The sequence below is a fragment of the Ursus arctos genome, unplaced genomic scaffold (assembly GCF_023065955.2).
Source record: "Ursus arctos isolate Adak ecotype North America unplaced genomic scaffold, UrsArc2.0 scaffold_8, whole genome shotgun sequence".
In the NCBI taxonomy this organism is placed as follows: domain Eukaryota; kingdom Metazoa; phylum Chordata; class Mammalia; order Carnivora; family Ursidae; genus Ursus; species Ursus arctos.
The window spans coordinates 14313592-14332992 of NW_026623100.1; the positions used below are offsets into that span (position 1 = coordinate 14313592).

The window sequence follows — 19401 nt, forward strand, 5'->3', positions numbered from 1 at the left end:
GTGACCGTTGGCACTTTTCCATAATTACATACACGGAGATGAACTATATGCAATGCGATCATGGGTCATGGGCCATCCCTTTACCAACCACCTCAAATGTAGGGTTCTGTTTCGGACAGACGCCGGTCACCAGCTGGTATGCCGTGGTTGTCCTCTATGATGCCAACTTTTAAAGGTTAAGGTATGTTCCCCAAATCCTTAGTTTCCCCTAAATAATCTACAATAAAACTTTTGAAGAGGACCACCACAAACTCAATCACTAGAGACAAAAATAATAGAATAATGGACTCAGGGGACACCTTGAAGCAGGCAGTTTTCAGGCAAACCAAAGATTGCCTGTCCTATTTAAGTATTTATAAACAAACTAAAAGCATTATTACCACAATAGGGAAAAATCAAATGGCATTTAATCTCTCAAATGCAATGTTGGTTCAACACTTCAAAATATTGTTAAGTTAATAGATTGGAAGAGAAAAATTTTATGATTATCTCAATGGAAGCAGAAAAATTATTTCATGAATCTTAATACTCATTCCCAAGAAACTTTCAGCAAATTGGAAATAGGAGAAAATTTTCTTTTCTTGATAATGTCAACCAAAAACATTGAGCAAATATTATACCTAGTGATGAAATAAGAGAATTATTCCTATAGGTGTTAGGAACAAGATAAGGATCCCTATAGCTAGTTCACATTGACCTAGAAGTCCTGGCCAACTAAATGACAAGGAAAATAAATAAGGCATAAGGATCTGGAAGGAAGAAACAAAACTGTCAGTATTTGCAAACAACATAATTGTTTATCTAAAAAATCTAAGAGAAAAAAATAGAAATAAAAAAATAGAAAATCTAAGAGTATCTGAGGTAAATGGTCACAATTCACAGAGTTCAGTTAGGAGGACAAGCACAATGTTAACACACGAAAACAACAGCTTGAGTGTATCCTACAACTATTGCAAAATGTCACAAAAAAAGATCTTATTCACAAAAGCCATGAAACTACAAAATGTCCAAGAATAAACAAACATGTTTAAGATCTAAATGAAAACATGATAAAATTTTACTGAAAGACATTAAAGAAAACCCAAACAAATGAAGAAAATGTTCCTGTATCTGGTTGGAAAGGCTTGGCATCTGAAGATGATTGTTCCCCCCAAATTAATCTATATATTCAGTGAAATCACCATCCAACTCCCAGTGGGATCTTCCAAAGAACTTACAGACTATTCTAAAATTCTTCTATAAGAGAAAACGTGAAAGGATACCCAAGGTAACTTTGAAAAAGAAGTTCTAAAAGAGAGAGCGTGCTATCGTAAATTTCTGAAGTAGTCCAATCAAGGGTAGGCTTGAAGATGAATAAGAAGGAACACTCAGGTACTCAGAGAGTACACAAATTGCATATCATTGCAATGACCTTTAAGGATAAGAGACTGCATCAAGTAGGAGGGCTTGGTGAGCACAGCTCCTTGGCTTACCTTAATCACACTCTGAGAGACAGTCTGAGTGCTGGTCATGGTGAACCAGCCAGAAAGAAACTGCCAGGTGATGGGGAGTCCCGAACAGTGTTTTCTGGAGCCCACAGTCCCCCAGCCACAATGCCTCAAAACTCCAGCATGGTCTTGCAAAGCCACTTTTGGTAAGCCACATTATCCAGACCTATTATCAGTTTCAGTTTCTTGCTATATTGCTATAATGCCATATTGCTGCACTGCACACAGATTAAATGATAATAACCAGGCATCAAACATGCCTGGTTGCCTTAAGACAATAAGGCTATGTGTGATGGTCATGTGGTTATTATCACTACTCATCCTACAGCCCACTATCCACTGGGCTACTTCAGAAATGTAAAAGAGCATGTGCTCTCTTTAAGGACTGCTTTTGCAAAATTTCAGGCAGGCATGTCATCTATCTACTGGGAAGAGCTGAGCAGGACAAGCCTGGCCATTGGCTATCAAAATATCAAAACATAAACCTGTGGGAAATAAAACATTGTAACATTGGTACAAAATAGCTCAATGGGACATAAAAGGGAATACAGAAACTGAGCCATGAATATATGGGAAGGTATTTTATGATAAATGTGGTATTTAAAATCAATAGGGAAAGACTATACTGACAATTCAAAAATGATATTGGAGCAATTTACTAACCATTTGGGAGAAATTAATTGATGCTGCTACTTTTTACTATTCAAAAATATAAGTTCCGGAAGGATTAAAGACCTAAACAATATACAAAACTAAAAAACCTTAGAAGAAAATCTTAGAGAATGTGACGTAGGGAAAGCCTCTGCAAAAACTATAGAGGAAAAAGTGATTAGATTTAATTTTGTCAAATTGTAAAATTCTGTCAACAGAAGTCATAAACATACCAAAAGAAAAGTGACAGATCATGAAAAGATATTTGTTATGTATGTAACAAAGGATTGGTATTAAAAATATATAAGGAATTCCTATAAGAAAAAGACAAATAGAGGCGCCTGGGTGGCTCAGTTGGTTAAGCGTCTGCCTTTGGCTCAGGTCATGATCCCAGGGTCCTGGGATCGAGCCCCATGTTGGGCACCCTGCTCAGTGGGGAGTCTGCTTCTCCCTCTCCCTCTGCTGCTCCCCTTGCTTGTGTGCGCTCTCTCTCTCTCTCTCAAATAAATAAATAAAATCTTAAAAAAGAAAAAGACAAATAGACCAACAGAAAAATGGGTGAAAGATATGAATTGGCAATTCATAAAAGACAAATTACAAGTCAATACTAAACACAAAAAAAATCGCCTTCACTGCTCACCAGTAGAGAATTAAACAATAGTGGGATACCATTTCCACTTTTTACTTTTGCTTTTGTTTTGCTATTCTGCTTGGTGCTCTCTGAGCTTTTTAGATCCATGGGTGATGTTTATAATTAATTTTGAAACTTTTCAGCCATTATTTCTTTAAATATTTCTTCTGTCTTTTCTCTCTTCTCTCTTTCTAAAATTGTAATTTATATGTATATTAGATATTTTGATATTGTCCTGCAGATTTTTACATGCTCTGTTTTTCTTTCTTTTTTCACTCATGTGTGTGTGCTTCCATTTGGGTAATTTCATACAAATAGATCTTCATATTCAATGATTCTTTTCTTGGTTGTATCAAGTTTACTAATGAACCCACTGAAGGCATTCTTCAACTCTTTTACTTTGTCCTTCATTTCTAGCACTTTCATTTGATGCTTTCTTATTATTTCTATCTCTCTACTAAAGTTACCCATCTGCTAGTGTGTGTTGTCCATCTGTTCCATTAGAACATTTAACATAGAAACCACAGATATCTGTCTGATCAATCCAACATCGATGTTATATCTGAGTCTGACCCTGTTGATTGCTTTGTCTCTTGATAGTGTCTTTTCCCGTGCTTTTTTGTAAGTTTCATATATTTTTGTTGAAATCCAGTGATCTTGTATGCGACAGTGAAAACTGATGCAAATAGTTTTTAGGCCTGGAAATAAGCATGCCTTTCCCTCTGCTATGCCTGTGGGATATATATATTTGGAGTCTTTTCTGGTTCTGTACAATTCTAGGATTATTTGTTCCAGCTCTGTGAAAAATGTCTATGATATTTTGATAGGGATTACATTGAATGTGTGGATTGCTCTAGGTAGCATAGACATTTTAACAATATTTTTTCTTCCAATCCATGAGCATGGAATATTTTTCCATTTCTTGGTGTCTTCCTCAATTTCTTTCATAAGTGTTCTGTAGTTTTCAGAGTACAGATCATTTACCTCTTTGGTTAGATTTGTTCCTAGGTATCTTACGGTTTTTGGTGCAATTGCAAATGGGATTGATTCCTTAATTTCTCTTTCTTCTGTTTCATTGTTAGTGTACAGAAATGCAACTGATTTCAGAAAAGACCCTGAATAGCCAGAGGAATGTTGAAAAAGAAAACCAAAGCTGGTGGCATCACAATGCCAGACTTCAAGCTGTATTACAAAGCTGTAATCATTAAGACAGTATGGTACTGGCACAAAAACAGACACATAGGTCAATGGAACAGAATAGAGAACCCAGAAATGGACCCTCAACTCTACGGTCAACTAATCTTCGACAAAGCAGGAAAGAATATCCAATGGAAAAAAGACAGTCTCTTCATCAAATGGTGTTGGGAAAAGTGACAGCCACTTGTAGAAGAATGAAACTGGACCATTTTCTTATACCATACACAAAGATAAATCAAAATGGATGAAAGACCTAAATGTGAGACAGGAATCCATCAAAATCCTAGAGGAGAACACAGGCAGCAACGTCTTCAACCTTGGCCCAGCAACTTCTTGCTAGACCATCTCCAAAGGCAAGGGAAACAAAGGCAAAAATGAACTACTGGGACTTCATCAAGATAAAAAGCTTTTGCACAGCAAAAGACACAGTCAGCAAAACTAAAAGGCAACCTATGGAATGGGAGAAGATATTTGCAAGTGACATACCAGATAAAGGACTAGTATCCAAGATCTATAAAAAACTTATCTAACTCAACACCCTCAAAACAAATAATACAGTCAAGAAATGGGCAAAAGACATGAACAGACATTTCTCCAAAGAAGACACACAAATGGCCAACAGATACATGAAAAAATGCTCCACATCACTTGTCAGCCGGGAAATACAAATCAAAACCATAATGAGATACCACCTACACCGGTCAGAATGGCTAAAATTAACAAGATAGGAGACAACAAATGTTGGCAAGGATGCGGAGAAAGGGAAACACTCTTACACTGTTGGTGGAAATGCAAGCTGGTATAGCCATTCAAGAAAACAGTATGGAGGTTCCTCAAGAAGTTAAAAATAGAGCTACCCTGTAATCCAGTAGTTGCACTACTAGGTATTTACCCCAAAAATACAAATGAGGTGATCTGAAGGGGCACCTGCACCCTAATGTTTATAGCAGCAATGTCCACAATAGCCAAACTATGGAAAGAGCCCAGACGTCCACTAACAGATGATTGGATAAAGATGTGGTACACACACACACACACACACATACACACACACACACACACACACACAGGACTATTACTTAGCCATGAAGAAGGATGAATTTTTACCATTTACATCAATGTGGATGGAACGGGAGTGTATCATGCTGAGCGAAATAAGTCAATCAAAGAAAGACAATTATTATATGGTTTTACTCATGTGGAATATAAGAAAGCATAGAGGGTCATAGAAGAAGGGAGGGAAAACTGAATGGGAAGAAATCAGAGGGGGAGACAAACCATAAGAGTCTCCTAATCATAGGAACCAAACTGAGGGTTGCTGGAAGGGAGGTGGGTGGGGGTGATGGGGTACCTGGGTGATGGGCATTAAGAAGGGCACGTGATGTGATGAGCACTGGGTGTTATATACAACTGATGAATAACTGAACTCTACATCTGAAACTAATGATATATGTTAGCTAATTGAATTTAAATAAAAAAAGAAAAAATATAAGTCAGGGTATGCTAAATCTCAAATAACTCCCACTAAAGTTCAAGGGATTTGAACAGGGTAACTGCGGGAAGCTTCCCAGCAGAGGTAGAAGTGAGCTGGACCTTACAGGAATTATACCGGAGGGAGGAAGACATTTCTGGCAGGATGAAAGCCAAGTTGCCAGACATGGGAATAGGAGCAAGCAAAGCAGCAAATTTGGATCCAAGTTTTCAAGTGAGGTGAGTGCCAGAGATAACAGACTATAGAGCGTCTTGAAGGCCAGGCTAAGGGCTTTGAGCTTTATTCTGTAAGCCAAAGGGAATCCCTTAAATATTTTGAGTAGAGCTGTGGCATATGCAGAGTCAAAGTTCTGACTATGAAATCTTGAGAGAGCATGGGATGACTGAAGCAGGTGGGATGGAGCCGGGATGACCCAGGAGGTAGCCATTGGGATACTCGGAAGTGTAAGTAGATGGGAGTATTCACTTGAGGAAAGATCCCTCTTAAATTAGTCTATGCTTGTGGAATAAAAACAGTGATTAGTATATAAAGCAAATACAAAAGCAATTTTAAAAAGACCTGTAGAAAGAGCAAGTCAGGCATGGTGACCCTATAGACAGGAGAGCAAGAAGCTGACCCAGGAAAAGAAAGAAAGAAGGTCTCCAGGCAATTCCTTTACTGACAAAAGAGTTCTTTAGAAGTCAGCCCTTTCGACTGAAGCTGTGAAGAGAAATTTAGTTCATTTTTTTCAAATTCCAATGTCCTTTGTGGTTTGCAGTGTTTTCAACTACAAGACAATTTTTCTGCTGTCACTGAAAGCTGTAACGTTTCTTCATACTACAAAGTAGGGTCAAAACAATACCGAAGTGGGTGAGTGTGCTTTTCACCAGAAAAGCCTTTTAAGACAGGACAGGAGGAGAGATACTCAAGTAAGAGTTTTTTCATCCCAAGCACTTTAATTATAGTAACAGTCTGAAAGTTCCTAACACCTTTCATGTGAGGTGATCAAAAGCAATTTTATCACACTCGTGGTTTTTATTTATATGCAGAAAACTCTTCAGATTTCAGCAAAGAGGCGCGATTTACTATATATTTGCATCAAAGCTACCAAATCACACACCTGAGAGCAAGTCATATTTTACCGAAAAAATGAAGCCTTAAAATTTTACTGTCATAAGGTTTCTAGTCCCCTCCTTGTATTTTAGTGCTCCTGACAAACATGCCAGGGGAGAGGGCGCCTTGAACTTTTCTGACCCTATTGTGTCAAACACATCTCTCATGTGCTTCATACTTCGTCTCAATTCTTTGACAATCTGGTCTGAGGTTTAAAAAATTCTCCACAGGAAAACCTCAACATACACACTGTACCTTCCAGTCACATCTGGAGTCATATATCAAAACTGCCCTCGCAGAGCAGCTCCTGGCTTTCCCTGACCAAGGGAAGCGTTGTCTACCCTCAGGCCTAGGAGCTGGCTCTCCTGAGTGCCTGCCCTTCTGCCCTCAGGTAAAGCCTCATTTCCTCTTTAGGAAACCTACCTCCCTTTCCAGTGCTCTGAGTCCTTGGACAGACTGCCCATGATATCCCATGAGCCCTCCAGATAGTTCCTCACCAGGGTTCAGCCAGCTGTGATCTGCTCCTTCGGGCCCCAATTTGTAAAGTCACGTTTCTTTGCTAGTAAGAAATACGTGTCGTTTAAAATAACGAGGCCCAATTGAATCTGAACGAGTGTGGGGTGAGGCCCTGACATCAGTTCAATTTTTAAAGCAGCCCAGGGAGTCTCCTTCCTGTCGCGGGGCAGCATGGAGTCAGCTCCTGGCTCTGTGACACCCGAAAATTGAGAGCTTCTTCACACCAGCAGCAGCACCTGGTGACTGCCCCATCACCAGGCCACAAAATGAATATACTGAGGTACACCGGAAGCACTGTGGCCATCGTTTGGATGACCAGGAGAAAAAGAGGAAGAAGGAAGGTTTGGAGGCTCAAGAACGTTCAAAGAAGGCAAAAAAAGATGATTGGCCTGAAAGCTGAGCTCTACCATGAACAGGGCCAGGCTGAGAAAATACAAATGGAAAAGACTATCAAAATGCATGAAAGGAGAAGCCCCAAACGAAAGACTGATGGTGAGACTCCACGAGGAGCAGTGCCTGCACTTCTGCTGGATGGGGAGGGACAGTCCTTTCCAACATGATGAAACAAAAATGCCAGGAGAAAGCAGGCAAATGGGAAGTCCCTTTGCCCAAAGTTCGTGCCCAGGGAGAAACAGAAGTATCGAAAATATTCGAACAGGAAAGAGAAAGTACAAAGCATGGAAGAGGATGGTCACTAAAGTCTGCTTTGCTGGAGATGGCTTTCCTTGAAAACCCTCACAGGAGAGATTCGTTAGGCCAGTGGGCTTCCGTTGCAAAAAGCCCCATGTAACACATTCTGAATTGAAAGCCACTTTTGCCTGCCGATACTTGGTGTAAAAAGGAATCCCTGATCCCCACTATATACAACTTTGGGTGTTATTACCAAAGGTACTATCACTGAGATGAACGTGAGTGAGTTGGGCCTTGTGACACAAGGAGGCAAGGCGATTTGGGGAAAATATGCCAGGTACCAACATCCTGAAAACGATAGAGGCATAAAGGCAGTCATGCTGGTTGGACAGTCGTTTCTGACAAGTAACTCCTTATAATGACTGAAGACCAGACACCAATCAAGAAAGCCACCATGACTACAGTGGTTCTGAATGCCACCAAACAGCCCCACATGTCTGCAGTCACCAAGAGAACTATCAATGCTATTGTTAAAATAAAAAAAGAAACAAAAAAACATGAAAAGAGCCCAGTTTTAAACTGGTCTTTATTTTCGAGTCTGTTAGCATCTAGATGTTTCTAAGTTCGAATTTTAAAAAGCAATTATAGAAATATGGTGGTCTGTTTCTGCATTAAGAAGTGGGTCCTCAGCAACGTAGACGTAGAGTTACTGGGAAAACCAGTACAGCTGAAAACACCTTGTATTGTAAAATTGAGTACACCCTTAAATATAGTGCTTAGGCTATGAGACGTCACTTCTGAGATTTTACCTGAAGTCTCTTCCACCTCATTTTTCTTTATTAATCCTAAGAAATGTAGCATTAACACACGGTCACATTTGTTTATAAAGTATTTACACTAAAAGTATGGGAGAGAAGGCATACTACCTTAAATAGGAAGAGTTAAGAAGAATTTAGATAAATCTTTTCACCTCTGATTCTTCATACAGTAAGTTGGTGAATTTGTATTTGAAACATATTCTCCTCTCAATCATGAATAATAATATCTACTTGGATCTGTACTCTGTACTCAAAATATATGGAAAAATACACCAAAATGTTTATATTTTCATACTTTAGAATGGTTAAAAATTTAAGTAATTCCAGGTGAAATAGTTTTAAAAGACTGCACTGACACCCTTAAAGAGAGGTTTGTTTGCAGTTACTTGGATAATATAAAAAAGGTCATGTTTTAGGTTTGTAACCTGGTCAAATCACTTTTGTAATCTGAATTATGTTTGTAGCTTTGAGCTTTAAGGTGTCTGTAATATTACATTAATCTATAATCATGTAAAATGTTTTAAATTCTGTTTATTTTTTTAAAAGTCTGTCTTGAAAGTACGAAACAAAACAAACAATAAAGCAGCCCAGATAATTTTAATATGCAGCCAGGGTTCAGACCGCTAGGTTAGAGGATCTCTAAAGTTCTATCATCTTAAGCATTCCGTGGCTTTGGAAGGTATAATGGATTACTAGGGTACACCACATCCCCTTTATTTTCAAAACATGATAATTAGTCCTAGAATGGCAAATAGTTTCAGTTCAAAGACCTACACTCATGACTTGGTGGTTGCTGTCTAGAGCTCTGTGGTGAGGTTTAAGGCAGAATCTGGGCTAAATGGGAAAGAGCATTGTCTCAACCAGCAGTGTCTAGTAGGAGCAATGGGGAGAGAGAGGCACTCAAGATTTCTCCTAACCTGTCCTAATCCAAAGAAGAGATGACACAGGAAGAGATCTCAGATAAGAATGTAGATCAGTGCTATCCCTAGTTTCAGGGATGTACTGCTGTGTAACAACACCTTCCAGATTCAAGTGGTCCAGAACAACAACTGTGTGCTCATGATGGTATGAACTGGACAGGGTTTTTGGGAGACCAGCTTACCTCGTTTCCAAGTGGTGTTAAGGGAGAGGATCTTGACTGGGGCTGGAGGGTCAAGATGGCATCACACTCCCATCCCTCTCCTTGGCTGGAGAGGCTGGAAAGGGCTTTTGGGGTTGTCTGGTCTCCCTTCTCCAGCAGGGTCTTTACATGGTGGCTCAGAGCTCTGAGAGTGAAAGTAAAAGCTGTCAGGTCCGTGAAAGGCCTGTTACAAGGCTCAGAGAGGCACAGTATTGTGTCTGCAGAATTCTCTTGGTCACAGCAAGTCACAAGGCCAGCCCCAGGTTCAAGGGGAGGAGAAATAAACTCCACCTCTCGATGGGAAGCACAACTCGAACGTCCAGGGAGGGAAGGAATTGTTGGCAGCCATCTTAGCAGACAATTTACAATATCCCTTTCTCCACTCACCTGATGGATCCTCTTGTGTGGCTATTGGCCTAGAAATCGTATCATAAAATAGGTGAAGAAAGCAAGTCGATATTCCTGATTATCCATTCCTACCTTATGTTGTTTAAACATTATAAACAATACCACATGCATATTCTATTCACGAATACATATATTTGTATCACTGCCTTAGCTAATATCTAAATATTATCAGATAGCATCATTTACTAAGTTATCAGCTTCACCAGCAACTATCAGAAAGAGATAATATGGTTGCATTTTAACCCTATAAACCCTTGAAGGGATTGTATTTTGTTGTATCTAAGAATACTATTGGGGGAAAAAAGAGAGAGAGAGGCAAACCAAGAAACAGACTTAACTATAGAGAATAAACTGATGGTTACCAGAGGGGAGGTGGGTGGGGGGATGGGTGAAATAGGTGATGGGGATTAAGGAGGGCACTTGTGATGAGCACCAGGTGATGTATGGAAGTGCTGAATTACTATATCATACACCTGAAACTAATATTACACTGTATGTTAACTAACTGGAATTAAAATAAAAACTTAAAAAAAAAGAATACTATTGGACAGAGGAAATTAAGAGCACAATAGGAAGGGAGCTGTTTCCCCAGCTGCCCTTTACCCAAAACCCAAATTCGTAGAGTCTCTCAGGTGTCAGTTTCAGGATATTGTGCACAGTCATGAGCTTAAGAGCAGGAAGTGGAACCAGTGACTTAAAATCCGCTTCTAGGAAATTATACCCCCAACCCACCTGACCTCCCCCCACCATGCTGTGTATCCTTAGAGCATCTGTCTCCTCCTGGAGGTTGTATTTGCTCATCTAAGTCTTCTGTCCCCCTCACACCATATGATCCCAAAGACTTTGGCGGTGGTACACTGTTGGGGGGAGGTCGTCTTTTATATTAATTATTCTTCAAATAGAACCCTGCCCTAGACTCTGTTCTTGAAACCCTGTCAAAAACAATGTGGCTGGGCCCACAAGTCTAAGTGGAAAAACTTATTACCAATTGAGTTTCACTTGTTTCCAGGTTATAGTTCTACTGGTTAAAATTCCAAGACAACTTTCTTTGTTATTTAAGCAAAAATGAAACTTAGGGAATTTTTAAAACAACAAGACAATTCAAATGACGGCCACGGAGGTATAGTTGACATATTGCTTGTCCTTTGAAGTTTACTGGAGAAAAACGACGTGAATGATGTCATAGACGTGATTATATAGACCACGCCCAATCATTTATCCTACAAATGTTCATTGAGCACTTAATATGTTCCTGACATAGTGTTAAGCACTGAGAAAAGAGAAAAATAGAACTCTGTTCTGGCTGTGATATTCTGAGTAGGAGAGGCAGACCAGATATGTAATCTATTACATTGCATGGGATATCTTACGTAGTCTAATAATAATAATAACAGAAAATATTTTTGTAGCAGTTACCATGAACCAGGCACGGTTCTATACACTTTAACTTATACTAATTCGCTTACTCCTCAGAATAGCTCTATGCTCTAGATTCTCTTATTGTCCCCATTTTATAAATCAGGAAACTGAGACACAGAGAGGCAAAATAACATGACCAAGGCAAGCCTGTCGTACGTGACAGAGCTGGGATTTAAGCCCCCATGGTTGGCTCTTGGGTCTGTTCTCTTTACGGGCACACAGAGAAGATAGCAGCTAATTTGTGGGAGGGAGCTGGGAATGGTCCTACTGATGTAGCAATGCTACCGTTTTAAAGGACAGGAGGAGTTGCCCTGGTGAAGAAGGGACATTTGCAAACTTGAGGACAACGTGAGTGCTGCTGAGAACGCTGGTGGGGCTGTGGAGGGTGTGCTGGGGGGCCCGGGGTGGCGGGGGAGGAGGTGGGCATCGATGGTGAAAAGCCCTGTAAACTGTGACCAAGAAGGTCCATGTGGGGCCAGCTAGCTTCCCCACCTCCCCTGTTCTGAGACTCACCTTCTAATTCGGAACCACGTCCTCACAAATGACAGATTGGAATCTGGAAAAGAGAAGTGGAAAACAATTTTGGTTTTCAGAGTCTTGGAACACACATTGTTTTAGCTATGTACATTGCATGTCTTGCAGTGAAGAAAACAGACGAGGAGATAAATGTCACCCAGTAAATAAGACCAGAGCCAGGCCTCAGACCAGATCTCTGGATTGATTATCCAGCACCCTTTCCACAGAGACAACACAGTCCATCCCCACAACTGGACCCCCATTTGGTTAGTCCTGTGTCCAGAAGGTCGCAGGGACACAGAAAGGATAACTGGAGTTATCCTTTCGAATGCTGTGACCCCATTGGAGGCAAATGCACTCACAATGAAAATGACATTAGAGTCTCATCGTTACTGTAGTCACATCATGACCCGCAGGTCTTGGTGTCCTTACCTGTAAAATAAAGGAAGAGTGTTCTAGAAGATTTCTACGGGGCCTGTCCGGCTCTATTCTTCTCTGCCTCTATCACTGTCCACACATAGCTTCATTATTTTAGTCAACTGTTGTTTTTGGCCACCACGCGTGTCCAGTTCCACTCACAACAGAGCTGAGTTGACAGGCTGTGTTGTCGGAGCTGGAAGCCCGGCGCCTGGGACGCCGCCTGAGGTGTGTCTGTATTCCAGCCGAGTCCTTCCCTTTGGTTTAAGCTAATCTTGAAGCGGCCCGCATTTCCATGTCCCACTGTGGCACCCGCTGTGTAGCCTGAAATGAGATACGTGTCTCCCTATTAATATCCTCACACCGTCTGAATGCATTTTAAAAGCTCACCGTGCTCGGCAACCTGTGGGCCTGTTTTTGTTATTGTTGGTTGGAGTCGTGCGTACTTGACTTAAAAGTTCGCCCCTATTGCAGCTTTATCTGATCAGGGAAGCGTGACATAGAGAAGGCACGGGAAATTTCCTTTGCGAAGCAGATACCCCTGGATGTGTTTTTCATGCTGGACATCTGCACCAACCCGAATGAGCGGCTGTGGTGATTCTCACCAGGGGGAGTGTGCGTGCCAGTGAGGTCACGGAGAGAGAAGAAGGCAGCGCAAAGATGACAACACGGACCGAGTCGACTGGCTCCAGGAAAGGGACATAGGGCAGCAACCATGTTAACTTGGTTCCCTAAACCCCCGTCTATTTATACGGGGCTGTTCAGTTTTCCACAAGTCTTTGCGTGCCTTCATTCATTTGATCGCCGTAGCACCTAGGAAGTGACCGGGACATAGATAATTCTCTCCAGGAATCTGAGGAAGCTGAGGTTTGGCGAATGGCCAAGGTTACATGGATGGCAGAACTAGAACCCAGGCCTCCCACCTGCTAGTGCGGCACGCTTTCCTCGGCATCCTGCTGCCACAACCGCTGGAATTCAAACTTGAACCTCTTGAAGGCAGAGACAGCCATACTCATCAACGTATGCCTTAGGACTTGGCGTACAAAGTCAAGAAATATTTGTTGAATTTCTTGAACTCTAGCTCGACTAATGAGAGAGACTGGCCTTCATGAATTTCCTCGAGTAGGGTCAGAAAGGACTCCAAGTCTTATGGGGCCTGCAAGGCCCTCCGTGATCTGGTTCTTGTCGTCTTTCTGACCTCAAATCTGACTTTACCTCCTTCTGCTTCCCCTAGCGCTCACTTCACTCTGGCCACTTTGGCCTCTTTGCTGTTCCTTAAATATGCAGACACAGCCCTGCCTCAGAGCCTTTGCACCTACTGTTCCCTTTGCCCGGAACACCCGTCCCGAGTTGCCTTCATGGCTAACATCCTCACTTCCCTCAAGTCTATGTTCACACCTTACCTTCTCTATAAGGCCTGCCCCAAACACCCTATGTGAACGTGTAACTCAGCCCCTGCTCAGTACTTCCAATCACTCTTACCTTGCTCTTTCCTTCACTGGCATTTTTTCCTTCTGTCACAATGTATACATTTCTTATGGTTTATGATTGCTATTTATCATCTGCCTACAGTTGGTAGAATACAAACTCCAGGGAGGCAGATGTTTTTAACTCACGGATGTATCCCAAGGGCCTCTAAGAGCGTTTGGCACATAGATCCTCAATAGGTATTCTTGAATGACAAACAAATGGGTTTGCAAAGTTACAAACATACTTCTATTTCAGACAGAGGTTTTCCTTCTGCCCTATTCAAGGGTCTACAAGCTGAAGCATCATAGAATCATCTCCTTTTGGGGCTGCATGGTTGGCAGGGAACAGAGAAACTGTCCCTTTACTTTCATTGAGGGGAAAAGGAGTGCTGTGACCAGGTGGGGACCTTTTGAGTCTACAAGTATCTACCTTGTGCCAGATACTTTAACATTTTACATTAACTCTAATCTTTCTATTATTCTAATCCTTACAATAACCTTTTCAGAGAAGTATTATTACCTCCATTTTATAACTGAGGCTAAAGATGAAATGACTCATCCAAGGTCACACATCTAAGACTCTAGATGGAGTTCTTACAAAGGAGTAAAGGGGCAGATGGAAAAAACAAAAACAAAAACAGAAAAACATATCCTTCATGGTAGATTTTCAGAGGAGCTCTCCCATCTCAGAATCAGGAAGGCATAGCAGCAAGAATGCTACATATAGCAATTGTAGCTATCGAGGAAGGGACAGAATGTGGCCCCAGACCCACTGATGTGGCAACAAACGCAGGAGCCAAGACAGGGATTCAGACACATGGGCAGGCGCTGAGTTCAACGGGCATGACTTCCTCTAGAGCTGGGCCCAGGCAAGTGTTAAGCAGTGGGGCAGTGGCTGGAGAAGGAGGGGGTTTCCCCAACGTTGTAGAATCTCAGTACATATGCCAAGCCTGGGTACAGGTCAGCGGGAGAGCTGGCATCAAGCCCCCAGACATCTGAATGGAGCAAGCAGGAGTCTTGGCTCTTGGGGGGCTCCTGGGATCCTAGGCTAGTCACCAGGGCAGGACCCGGAGGGGGAAGAGCTGGAGCTCAGGCAGGAGGCTAGTGCTGTGCTCAGCTACCAGACAGGCAGGACGGGTGACTGGTAGTCTGGGGACCCTCAACATCTCCCTCCTTACCGCAGGCCTGGTTTGGGAATTGGGGACAAGCTGGGCCAAAGGGGCGAGAGCCAGAATAAGGGAGCGTGAAACAGCCCCAGCTGTGAGAGAGAGAGAGAGAAAGAGAGAGAGAGAGAGAGGGAAGGATGAAGGGCAGGGGTGTCAGAGGTGCCCAAAGGCCTCTTCACAGGGAGGAGTGGCTAAGCCTGGTTCCTCTTTATTTAGCAAGGTATTGAGGAGAGAGACTGCACAGGCTTTCAGAGTCAGGGTCAAAGCCCAATGTCATGGCTTTAGCGTGGGGGGAGTAGTTACTCTGTCTGAGCTTCAGTTTCCTCACTGTTTCCTCACAGGAGTGCTACAACAGCTGAAGGAGAGAGCGTGCGCAGAAAGCCCGCACACCTCACACGCACACTGACGGGGCCTAACCCAGCCCCTCTCTGAAAGGACCAACAGTCGCGACTTCTCTCCCGTGGCCCTGACCCTAGCAGGTGGAGGAAGGGAGACTGTAGTACACCTCCCACCTTACAGCCAGGCTTCTCCCCCGCCCACCTCCATCTCCCGTGCCCACGCCACCCGGTGCCCAGCCAGAGCCGGTTTATTTGAACTAAGCATTTTAATGTAAATAGCAACATCCCTTCCCCTCTCCATCCACTCAGGGGGCAAGAGCATGTGTCCGCCCCTGTCAGCTGCAGCGAGAGTGCCCTGTGTGCAGAGATCCTATCTAGGCCGAAAGGAGCAGAAATATTAGATGAGGCTAAATAAGAAAACACAGATTATTGCTGGAGACCCCTAAGGCCTACTTTGTCTGGGCAAGAGTTTGTTTTACTTTTCACAGAATTTATTTTGGCTGCAGCCAGATTGATGGTGATTATATCTGAAATCCCTCCCACATATCTGTCACATAAACACTTCGTTTAATTCAGGTTTGTAAAAAGCTATGGGCCAATAGGGAGCCAGTTCTCCGATTAATTAGTAGACGCTAATGCTGGGCATCTTGTCACACGGTCCAAAGGCTCTGAGTCTGAGGGTCCAAGAGGGGGTGGCAGGCAGCCTTCATTCTTTTCTCAGGAGTTTGATCCCTCGGCCCATAAAGGAAACCAAGGAAAAGCTGGAGGGGAAAAAAGAAGGCCACTCTCTGTCTAGCCTGGCTGAGGAGAAGGATTCCAGGCTGTGGAGTGGGTCAAAGTCACCCATCGGGCACAGACGAGGAGGAAGGGGGTTCATACAGATTTTGAAGTGGATACAAAATAAACCCCAGGCGTCCTCGAAGTTTCTGTCGATAGCATCATTGGATCTGACACCTCCTGGGAAGGGGAAGGGCCTTAGGGGCCAGTGGCTGGGGCCCTGCTCAGGCAGCCGTAGGGGGGTGGGGGGACACCGGGCCTGAAGCCTTGGCAACAACAGCTCCGATTCCCTGAGACCCCCAGACCGCCTGCTCCCCAGTGGCTGCTCTGGCCCTGCCAGCCCCGGGCAGGATTTCCTTCTGTCTGATGGGAGTGTGCCCCTAACAGGCTGCATATGCCTGCCAGCTGTTGCTCTCCTTCTGCCCCTGCAGCCAAGACAAGAAAAGCATTATTTCCTCTTGGCCTTCTAATCTCCAGGCCTCTCTTACTTCACAAGGCCGGCTTTGGGCACCATCAACTCAGCGCTTCTCCGGGGCGAGTTCCCCTTTGCTCAGAAAAGGCTCTTTCATTCTCCCCATCCCATTTGCCTTTGCCTTTGATGTGGAGTCCCCCCACTAAGGGGCCGGGAGTATCTAGGACTTCCAAGGGGGTGTTTGGTTTTTGGAGGCTTTATTTGCATCTGTACTGATTCGGGGGAGGCTGTTCCCTCTGCATGACCAGGCCCACGCCTGGGAGGAGTCCTGGCAGCCCAAGAAAGAGCACTTTTTGAGTGTGTTAGTCTGGTCTTATATGTACCATCTCATTTAATACCAAAAACCCAGCTAAAGAGCTAATTTTTTAAAAATGTATTTACTTTTCAAAGAGCTATTTTTGAATCCCATTTCACAGATGAGGGATCTGGATGTACCGGAGGGAACCCAGCCAAAAAGAGGCTGAAACAACCCTAAACCCCGTCTGTCTGAATCCACATTCCATGCAACGCAGTGCTTTCCAGAAAGGGCTCTGGAACTGGAAGGTGACCGTTTCCCCCTCTTATCTCTGTTGTGCCGCTCCCTAGGATGACCTGGGTCAAGTCCCCAGCCCGCCCTGGGCCTTAGTTCCCTTCTGTGTAAAGGAGGGGTGGGTAACACCTCCCAGGCGCTGCCTTCCGGGCTGCCTGCCTCTGGTCCACCTCCAAATAACCGCAAGAACTGGGCCGTCCCCAGCTCTCAACCTGCAGTCCTGCAGGCCAAAACCCAGCTCCAGCCAGATCCCGTTACTAACCAAACACTTGTCTTTCTTCCTGACTGAAACTGAACGTGCCTGTTGCTTGGGGCTCTTGACCAAGAGAGCTCATTTTTAACCCCTTCACAGCAGCTGGGTTTTTTCCACAGTGCATGAAACACAAGGCACCGATGAGGCAGATGTTACTCGGCCTGGACCTCACCTGGGGATGCCCTTTCGAAAGCAGCACACACCATTGGCTTGGCCAGTCCTAATTTTTCACTCCTATCCTTTTCTCGAAATGTTACTTTGAAAGTGCGATTCCTGTTCCGCCGACCTTTTTAAAACAAAGTGCACCATTGTTTGGAGGGCAGGAAAGGAGAGGCTGGTTTGGAGGGGAGAGAGGGAGGCCATGGGAGTCGGGGTCAGGGGTCACTCTTTGGCACAGGCATGTGTGTTCCCCAGGGTGGAGCTGGGGAGGGCCGGGGCTCCTGGGAAATGCCCACCCAATCAGGACGCCCCAAGTCTGTGAGGCACTCCCCATCTATTGCTTCAAAAGACCCTTCAAAAGGGTCTTTTGAACATTAACTCCTTGTTCCTCATGACTCTCCTCTCGGGACAAGACTGGAATAAGAGTTTTGTTCTCCTGTACTGATTTTTATTGGCTTCCAAGATTTTTAAACTCCATCTACAGAGCCAAAAACAAACAAAAACCAAAACAGAACAAAAAGCAACCTCAGGGGACGGTACTGTGGAGACAACAAGGATCCAAATTCCAAAACTCTTGGGTTCACCCCAGCCTTAAGGATGTGATAGTCACACTCAGGAAACACAGAGCACGGGCCTCCGGGCCCAGAGGCCTAATTGTCAGACTGTGTTTCCAGATGCAAGATTCCTGCCTTTGGCACGGACTTTTTCTATAACAAACCCACTTTGGGGTCATTCATCAGTGCATAAATACACACCTGGGAGGTGGGGGACAAGCCTCCATTTTTCTGGCTTTATAAATACGGAACTCACATTTCTCCCATTGACATTTGCAAAAGAATGATCGATTAGAGGGCTTTGCACCATGGAACAATTTCAAATAAACGAGCGTCGTCTGGTACATGCTATAGTTCTCCACACCCTGCAGAGGAAACGGGTCTTTCTTTCTAGCCTCTTCCTTTTAGGTGGGCAAAAGCAAAGACCTAAGCCCAACAGGGGTTCTGGCTTCAAGTTTTCCACTCAGTGAGGTGGCAGGAGGGGGAGGATATGCCAACTCTCAGTTCTACTCAGCAAATGGGGGAACTGGAAGTCCGAGACACAGAGCACGGAGGCCTCCACAAACTCCTGGGGGCCAAAGAAATGGAAGTGGCTGAGACTCACTGTTGGGAGACTTCCCAATGTCTGTTCCCCAGCAAGAGGGATCTCAGGCCACCTCTGTCTGTGGGACAAGTTGGTGGTTGTGCAAATGGAAAGATCTGAGAGAACCACTAATATATTAGTCTGACCCAATATATTGTCTGCATCTGATACCTGGAATAACATTATCGCAGACACCTTTTGGATCAACCATGTTACCTGTTTGTGACATGGTGGGGTGCACCGAGAGGAGGTGGGGTGCACTGGGTGGAAGTCAGGGTGCACTGGGTGGAGGTGGAGGAGAATTGGTACAAGAAAACTGCAGCAGAGCCAGTAAGGACTCAGAAAAGGCCCTAGATTTTGATCTGAACGTTAGTGGTCACCTTAAAGAAGGCAGCTCCAGGCAATGTGGAAGGAGCATTATAAGTCAAGAAGTGGAAACAGTGTGTATGGAGCCTTCTTTTCTTTGCAAGTTTGGGATTGAAGGGAAGGTGAAAAGCTTAAATTATTGCTAGTAAGACAAGTGAATGAAGGATTTGGGGGAAACTTCTAGGCTTTTGGGGCAGCTCACATGCTCTGCTGTATGTGAAAATACTGTCAAATAGGAAGCCACACAGATGAGATTTTGGTGTTCTGCTTATTAGCTGGTGGGATTGTTGAGCCAGCGGGTGGGAGAGACTGGAGCCTTGCCTGGTCGGCTCTCCAGTGCC

At 43.8% G+C, this 19401-nt stretch overlaps 1 pseudogene; it reads left to right on the top strand.

Annotated features, from left to right (window-relative positions):
• Positions 1-5602: 5602 nt before the first annotated feature.
• On the top strand, positions 5603-8115 carry LOC113268420 (ribosome biogenesis protein NSA2 homolog; annotated as a pseudogene).
• Positions 8116-19401: the final 11286 nt, after the last annotated feature.